The following is an 8,743-nucleotide window of genomic DNA, read 5'->3' on the forward strand; positions in this document are numbered from 1 at the left end:
TATCGGTAGCTGGTACCATATAGCCGGGGGCTGATAAGGGATTAATCGTCGAATCGGACATTTCACTGAATATATCTATAACTCATTTATCAGTAGGTTAACTAGGGCCATATTTAATATATCTGAGGCTACATAGCAACATGCATTGTACTGAATGACTAAATATGCAATCCCAGGCTACATAGCAATAAGAAAGAGTGTTACCTTAATGTTCTGATGATGTCTAGATATACATGTAATAAAATTTTATATAATGGGATGGAGGGAGTGTTGTACTACATCATTTTGCAATTGTTTTTCAGCTTCTAATATTAAATTGGTGCTTTTTGGTACATATGTCACTGCTAAAGATCCATACATTGGTACACGTCAATGCTATACAAACGGTTTGTAACCCCTTTGCGCGAAGGCATTTGGAACCGTCGCCAAGTGAGTGTGGGCGATAGGGGGGATCCTTCCCACACGACCCAGAAACCACCGGGGATAGGCCCTCCTGGCACACAGGCTGGGGCAAAATGAGCTCATGTGCGATCGGACGAGGCATCGAAACCCAATTGTTTCCATTCGTATGTACATTCCACACGGTGAATCCCAGAAAAACGTTTCCGTTCGTATGTATATCACACACAGTCAATCCAAGGAGTACATTTCCGTTCTTATGTACATCCCACATAGTTTATCTAGGGAAAACCTTTCCGTTCATATGTACTTCCCACACAGTCAATCCAGGGAAAACGTTTCCGTTCGTATGTACATCCCACACAGGTTTATTTATAGGCTCATGTGTGATAGGTGTAACTATCACACACGCTCCGCGTTGATTAATCATTTTCTTTTATCAACTATATCAGACACGATTTGATGAAGAAAACTGTGTGGCATTGGGCTATCCATCACAAGCGCTTTTACTTCTAGAAACATTTGCAAAGTTCCATGACCCATTTAGCAGGTTTATTAGTTTACAATTAATAATTCCAGTATTACGAAAATTCACATTTCATATCGAACATCTGTTTGCCAATTTCATATTAGGCACATAGATACATTTTAACATCACAGTACGATAGCTATCGGAAAACAGCACAGTACAACATATAGATAGTTCAACTTCATAAGAACAATCTTGCAATAATATATTCATTTCCCTAATCGAGATCATCCAGGATCGCCTTATCCACCTCTCCTTTCAGTTCAGTAAGAACCTATTTTGCACTGGCCAGCTGGGAAAGTGCCTCCTCCTTCGTCAACACCAACTTCGCAAAGTCTGTTTTAAGAAATTTGAGCTCATTCTCCACCTTCTTCTTTTTATCCCGCATCTTCAAATATTCTTCAGCGTTGACATAACTTTCTCTACGCCTACCTCTATTCTCTTCCTGATACATGCTCCAGAGCTTTTCTAGGCACATCTTCAAAGACTGTGGCCACTCTTGATCAACCCACTCCAAGTAAGAACACTTTCGTTCATCCTATAATATTTAAAACTAGATTAGTAACAATTGTAGGGAAAATGGGTTTATAGCAACAAAGAAAATCACCAATACTTATTTTGGAAAACTAAAGAAACAGGTTAATTATCACATATCTTCTCAAAATGATCAATGTGCAAATGAATTATTTGGTACTGAGACAACAACCAAATTCTAAAACATCAAAAGATATAATTAACTACAACAATGCTACAAGTTCTTACTGATGTACTATAAATAACAAATTGAACATTTTAAGAGGAAGGTAAATATAACTGCAACGACATAGAGACAGTGTTTGGATGACAACAAATTGATACTAACAGGTGTGTACATGCACAAATTTAGTAACATAGAACTAATAGCACTAAGGCCGTCCACTATGTATGCCAAAATTGGTGTAAAGAAAACGGTTGCTACATCTCGCACCGGTGCCCTGCACTAGCGAGTCGATGCAGCCAAAAAAATCAGGGACCCGAACTTCGGAGCACCTAGTTGCTCTAATGCCTAGTTCCTTCGTGCCATAAAGATTTAGTATTTTACTGCTTGGTTGCTCGGATATGTGGACAAGTTGGCTCCACAAATTGCTGAAGTGGTGCCAAATAATTTTCTAATGGCCCCGCTGATGAGATGGCAACATTTTTAGATACTAGGTACAAACTGCGACACTGTCTTAAGATGCGTTTGGTTGAAGGTGTGGTATGGATGGGTTGGGATCGTGACAGTGTCTGAATCACATCTAACAAATGATTTGTAACAACGAAAGAGGGTCTAACCTTCTCTGCACATGCCAGAAACTTCCTCCCACAACCCATAGATTCAAACGCAACTAGCTTCACGCATGGAGATTAATGGTGACAACGAGCAGATATATCTTCAGCTACCCTGCTCCATTCGTTGCAACTGATGGTCCTAGGGAACTACAAGAGCAAGAAATGACTCAAATCGACCGCCGGGTGAAAATCCTTCATTCCAAGTCTTACCCCGAGAGAGAGAAGAGAGGCATACCCGGGTGGTGAAGGAGTCGTCGTCGGAGGAGGAACCACTGGTGAGGTCTTTGAAGAAGACAATGGCGACCCCGTAGGTAGGATGCGAGACGGCGAGAGCGAGGAAGCAAGCGAGGAAGGGGCTATAGCTTAGGAAGGAAGGAAGGAAGGAAGGGGGAAACAGGGGAAATGTGACTTGTGGTCGGGGAGAAAAGGGGATGGGGAGGGGGAGGGTAGATATTTCAGCGGTAGGCCAAAATTTTTGAAATGTGGAGGGAAACTTTGCGCGCAGTGCCGCCGGACACAAATCACTTTGAACGATAGTGTGGATCGCAAACGATTCTTCTGCTTAACGCGCATCGGATGAGTTTGGTAGTTCAAATTTTGGTGGAAATTTCCCCCGGTACACCATTGCATAATTTAACATTGCTTTCTAATTTGGGTACACAAAAGAGCGTACAACAAATAGACCAGACTTACTGAATCGAGCAATTTTAGTAATTAAACAAAGCCAGTTCACCTAAACATTGCTCTAACAAAAGACTAGCATTAAAAACAAAGCCTATGTATGAATAATTTTAACAAATCCACCGCCGCGCCAGCTTATGAATCACCGATGTGGGATGAGATGTCGATGACTTGTCCTGCCGACATGTCGCTGTTGGTGGACTCCGCGTCCCCCCAGCTGAAGTCAACCGCGTCCTCGTCCTCGGCGCCGCCCTCAATATAGTGGCTGCACCAGATCTCACGTTGGTACTCCACTGTCGATTCCTAGACGGAGAGACTCTTATATACCTTGACCTGGGCCACGTGCAACTCCTCCTCTCGGCGCTCCTTGATCTCCGCCGTCTCCTACATCTCCAGCTCCCGCTTGACGACCTCATGAGGAAGGAGGTGCTCCATGGCCACCGCCGCCTTTTCGGACGTGGGTTGTGTCATGGAAAGGTCACGGCAGATGTCCTAGCAGAAGGACTTAGTCGTGGAGCCATCGCAACTAGGAAGCTTAAAGGGGTTAAACGGGACAAAGGACACGGGAGTTTATACTGTTTCAGCCCCTTGAGGTGAAGGTAAAAGCCTACGATCCAGTTTTGGGCAGTATTGCTTATGTCTCGATTACTAGGGAGCGAATCCGCTTGACCTAGCTTTCGATCTCTTGTTTCTAGCCTTGAACCGTCGCCCGATCGTCCCTTTATATACATAGGTCGATGCCCAGCGGCGCACGGAGTCTCGGCCGGCTCATAGACGATGTGTCCGGCTCGGTGACTACCTTACATGCCTTATAATACAAGTCTTACATATATGGTGGTCTATCTCTACAGGCCTTAAGCCGCCTTTAGGCCTTGGGCCCTTAACTAAACCGCCATATTCAATGCCTTATGGGCTTCATACGAAGAGTCGCCGTAGGTATAACCCGAACCCTCCTGGGTAGGTCATACCAATAGTTATATCCCCAACATTAGGCCCCAGGTTGATTTGGACTTGTTCATGTCAATCTGCAACACTTTAAAGAATCTTCTCTTCTCTCTTTCGCGAGAACTTGTAACCCGCCATGATGTCATCTCCTGAGATTGTGATAACCCGCCATGACGTCACCTGTCATAAATTTGCACAATATCCAACATATCTCAACGGATCTTTGTTTTAATAACCGCCCGAGAATCGAGGCATCTGGGTCGCTGGATAACCATGCTTCGGTCTCCTCATTTTTTGCTCCCACTTATCGGCCCTTCCTTACAAATAGCGACGACTGGTCTTTCCTCATTCTCCCCCTTTCCAGCATCTTCTTCCTCTGGCAACGCTCTGCCGTTCGAGCTCCGCCGCCGCTCCAGAGCACCTCGTCCTCCTCAACCTCGGCCGCTGCATCAACCTGTGTTGGACCAGAGTACGCCGGCTTCCCACTACAGTGGAATTTGCACCTGTAAGTTCTTCTTCTCCAGTGCGTCAGATCGCATTAGGGTTCCTGAGTGTTCGTCATGTTCTTCACAGTTTTTCTTCTTAGACCTTCCACTGCAGCCCCTTTTGATCTAAAAACGGCATAGGACTTGCGCGGTAGTAGGTTTTGCATTGATCCTCAATACCAGCGGACCCCTTTTCCATTGAAAATAGATCTCGTTAGGACTATGAAATCCCCTATACTGGCATTAGGTCTTGATTATTTTCCTTTTCTAAACTGCCATTGATCTGAAACAATAGTTTGCAATATGTGAAACCTATTTGTGTGGTACTTAGTCAAAAATCGCGTCTTGATAGAAACACTTTAACCATGGCGGCTCATACCACCAGCTGTAGTTAACTTTGATGCTCCACAAATTTTCTCCTTTGATAGTTAAAAACTGCTCATGGCGGATTTCATAACCCGCTATAATTAGCCATATACCATTAGCCCCTTTTAAGCCACCATTTGAATATGTACTGTAATATTTTTCATTCGGCTTAACTTGAATCGGCAAATCTGTTCTTTTCCTTTTAGGCCCTCCTTTCCCTAATGGCGCCTAAAGCGACCACTTCCACAGTGGCACCCAAGACGACCACTTCCTGCAACTGGGTTCCTTCCATTGTCACAAAAACACGCTTGAAGACTTTGTGAAAACCGGATACTTGCCAAAGAAGTCTGTCATGTCGTACCGTGCCCCCAAACCATTAGAGGAAAAACCTCATCCAAAGGACGGTGAAGTCATTGTCTTTACGGATCATATGAACCGCGGCTTCTCACCACTTGGCTCTAAGTTCTTCGGGGACGTTCTGCACTTATTCAACCTGCATCCACAAGACATCGGGCCTAATTCCGTGTCTAACATATGCAATTTTCAAGTATTCTACGAAGTCTATCTTCAAGAGGAGCCCACTTTGGCTTTATTCATAGAGTATTTTTATTTAAACCGCCAGAATGAGTATTCCAATGGGCCCAGTCTGGAATTTGGTGGGATCTCAATCCAACATCGGAGAGATGCTATCTTCCCGTACGCTCACCTACCAAGCCACCACAAAGACTGGAACGAGACGTGGTTCTACTGCAAAGATACTTCTCCAGCTGATGAGAATCCACTGCCCGGCTTTCGTGCCCTGCGCCTAGAATCAAATCATCCTTTCCTTGACAAGCTGTCAGCTGCTGAACGCAAGAAGCTCACTCCTAAAATCACCAAAGTTAAAGCTCTGTTGGGCAACGGCTTAATCGGCATCGATTTAGTTCGATGCTGGGTCTCATGGCGGGTCATTCCCTTAAGCTTCCGCCCTAGTTTGATGTGCACTTATACAGGAGCCAAATAGGATCCACTGCGTCATAGCTTGGACGACTTATCAGACGACACCATCAGTGAGATGACAAAGTCTCTTCTGCATGAGAGTCTGGCGGACTGCAGCAAGGTGGGCTTGAGCCCTTTCTGCAAGTCTAACCCAGCACCAGGGGTAAGCCGCCATATCCTGTATTTAGTTTTCATCCTTAAATATATTTTTTGACTCAACCTTGATATCTCTTACAGACTGATGATGATTTCTGGAAGAAAAAATACAATCATGAAGCTGCCAAGAGGGCCAGGAGGGCCAAGAAAGCCGCCAAGAAGACCACCAAAAAGAAAGGAAAAAACCCTAGTGCCTCTGAGCTGCTCGCACTGGATGACTCCTCTAAGTCGGAGGTAGCCCTTGACTCTCTTGGCTCCTTTTTCAACCACCTCATTGACATTGACTATCATTAGGATGACACGGGAACCAGCCAAGCTGTTGAAGAAGAGGTAACTATCATCTCATCCGACTCCGAGCCTTTGCCAAGACACAAAACCCGAAGAGTAACCCGGAAAGTAAGATTTTCACACCCCTTAGCTCATCTGGATCCCGATTTTCTTTTGAAGCAACAACAACATGAGAGCCGGTGTCAGACCAGGACCAGCAAGGATGTTGAATTATCCTCCGGCTTACCAAACACGCCAAGGAAGCGTCGGAATGAGGTCATCCCCGACTTAAACTTTTTATATCCTTTGGCGGGTTTCACTCGTCAACCACTAAATTCCTCCGACTCTAGTTATCAGTAAACTTCTCGTTCCTCCTCCGGTGATTCATCCCAATCACACTTACCGGCTTTCAAGACAGCCCCTGGGTAAGAACAATTTTTACTTGCTTCATTTATCTTTCCTGACACTTATACTGATCTCTTATGACTTATGAAGTGCACAAGCCAAGCCTAGTAAGAAGGCCAAAACAAATAAACCGGCCGAAGACACCAAAGCTGGTGAACCGAAGGCACAAACGACGGCATCGGAGGATCCTATTCCGCCGGTGACCTCTGACCCGCCAATGGAGCGAATCAGTGATGCTTCTTTGAACCCAGAAACTTCAAGTCCAGTGAAGATGCCCGTCACTCATGATGATGATGTGGTGATCACCAGCACCAACTACCAAGAGCCAGGAAGGCCAACTGTATTGTCTAAACATTCCGCCAAGGAGGAACATATCCAACAGCGAAAAGTAAAGTTTGACGTTGCCAATTACTCTCACTTGAGTATTGGTGAGGTATACTCTGGCTATCTCAGTCAAGTGAACTCCATCCGTGACATGGAGGTTGAAATGGTGAAACAGATGCACCTGAAGTTTGAGGTATGTGCTTTTCCTTAGTAAATTATGCACATCCTACCAGCCCCCAAGTCTACTACTTATGAATATTTTGAATATGTTGTAGACTTGAACCTCATGAGCATAAATGATCTTTGAAAAGATTTCTTCCAATCAGGCTTAAAGCCATCCAGCTCATAATAAATCGTGTAGATATAGACGCTGAATCCGTAGCCCCCAAGGGTCGGCTTAATCAGCATGAATGAGCCGGTCCTTCGTAGAATTGGAAAATATTACTTACTTGTGTAACTCTTTATGAGTCGGTCATTTGTAACAACATCATCATAAAACAAGCAATATGCATTAGCCCCCAAGTGCCAAGTACTCTTGCTCGCAAAGTGCTTGGGACTTATTTAATCATAAGCTTTTGCATAAATATTTTTTTGAGTAAACATTAGTCCCCAAGTGTCAAGTACTCTTTCTTGCAAAGTGCTTGGGACTTCCGTGTTAATGACTTATATTTATGAATCGCCATGTGCACATGACACCACTACTCATCTGGAATCTCAATTGGGGGTTCTAAAATCTCGTTTGGAGATGCAAGAAACTGAGACTCGGAAGGCCAACTCAAAATTTGAATTCAGTGTGTCTGAAATAGAGAAGCTTAAAGCCGGCTTTGAAACCGAGAAAAGCGCCTGGGATGAAGAAAAGATTGCTTTGACATAACGAGCTGAGAAAGCAGAGGCGGCCCTTGAAGAGGTGATAACTGAATTGTCCGATTTAAAACGCCAAGTATCTCAGATGGTCTCAGCTATCTTTGGTAAGTCGCCCAATGACTGTCAAATATTGAATACCCTTCTTGATCATATGAACTGCCTTTAACTCATTTGTGATTACCATGTAGGCCCCAGAAGCACCAACCTTAAACAAGACATTGTCACGACCGATTTTCCAATAAAAATATTTATTGAGAAACCAATCTTTTGAGTCCAGTATGAGAGAAATCCTCCTCACTGGTAGACAGATTCTTGATACAATAAGCCAGTAGCATAAAATATATTACAGGGTCGAACTACGGTTGCTCAACCAGATTATTACAAGCACGCCAATAATTATACATAATGGCGGACATGACACAGTGGTGTGGAGGCATACTACTGACTTGAGGATAGGGCGGTGGTGGAGAAACACAGCGGGGAGAGAAATACAAGACTCTAAGTCTGTCATCTCATCGAGCGTCGAGGCGAGGCTCGATGAATTTATTTGGTAGCGGAAGCGGATATAAAACAGTGACCAAATCCAGGGTCGCACGAGACTGACTGGGACTCCTCTAGGTGTCGGACTCGCTATCAAATTCTTCATCCATGAGATCGCCTTCGTCAGCATCTGGCCAAATCAACAAGCCAGTGAGTACTTTGAAAGTACTCGCAAGGCAGTTCGGACGTAAGATATAACAAATGCATGCATGGATGCGTCATGAATAATTCACCAATGTACATTCAAAAATTAGCATAACAAGGTAAGTAAAAGGGAAACGGCGGTAGTCCGCCTGAAATCCCAACAAAACTTAAATAACTACCGATCGGGTGTCTGAAGCGACGCCTCGAAAGGTGAATAAATAAATATAAGGAAATGATGCCACAGTCGGGCGTCTTAGCGACACCACATAAAGGGCTTTAAAAGAAATACCACAGTCGGACGTCGGGGCGACATCACAGAAAGGGCTTTAAAAGAAATGCCACAGTCGGA

Source organism: Triticum aestivum, chromosome 4B, assembly GCF_018294505.1.
Source record: "Triticum aestivum cultivar Chinese Spring chromosome 4B, IWGSC CS RefSeq v2.1, whole genome shotgun sequence".
Lineage (NCBI taxonomy): Eukaryota > Viridiplantae > Streptophyta > Magnoliopsida > Poales > Poaceae > Triticum > Triticum aestivum.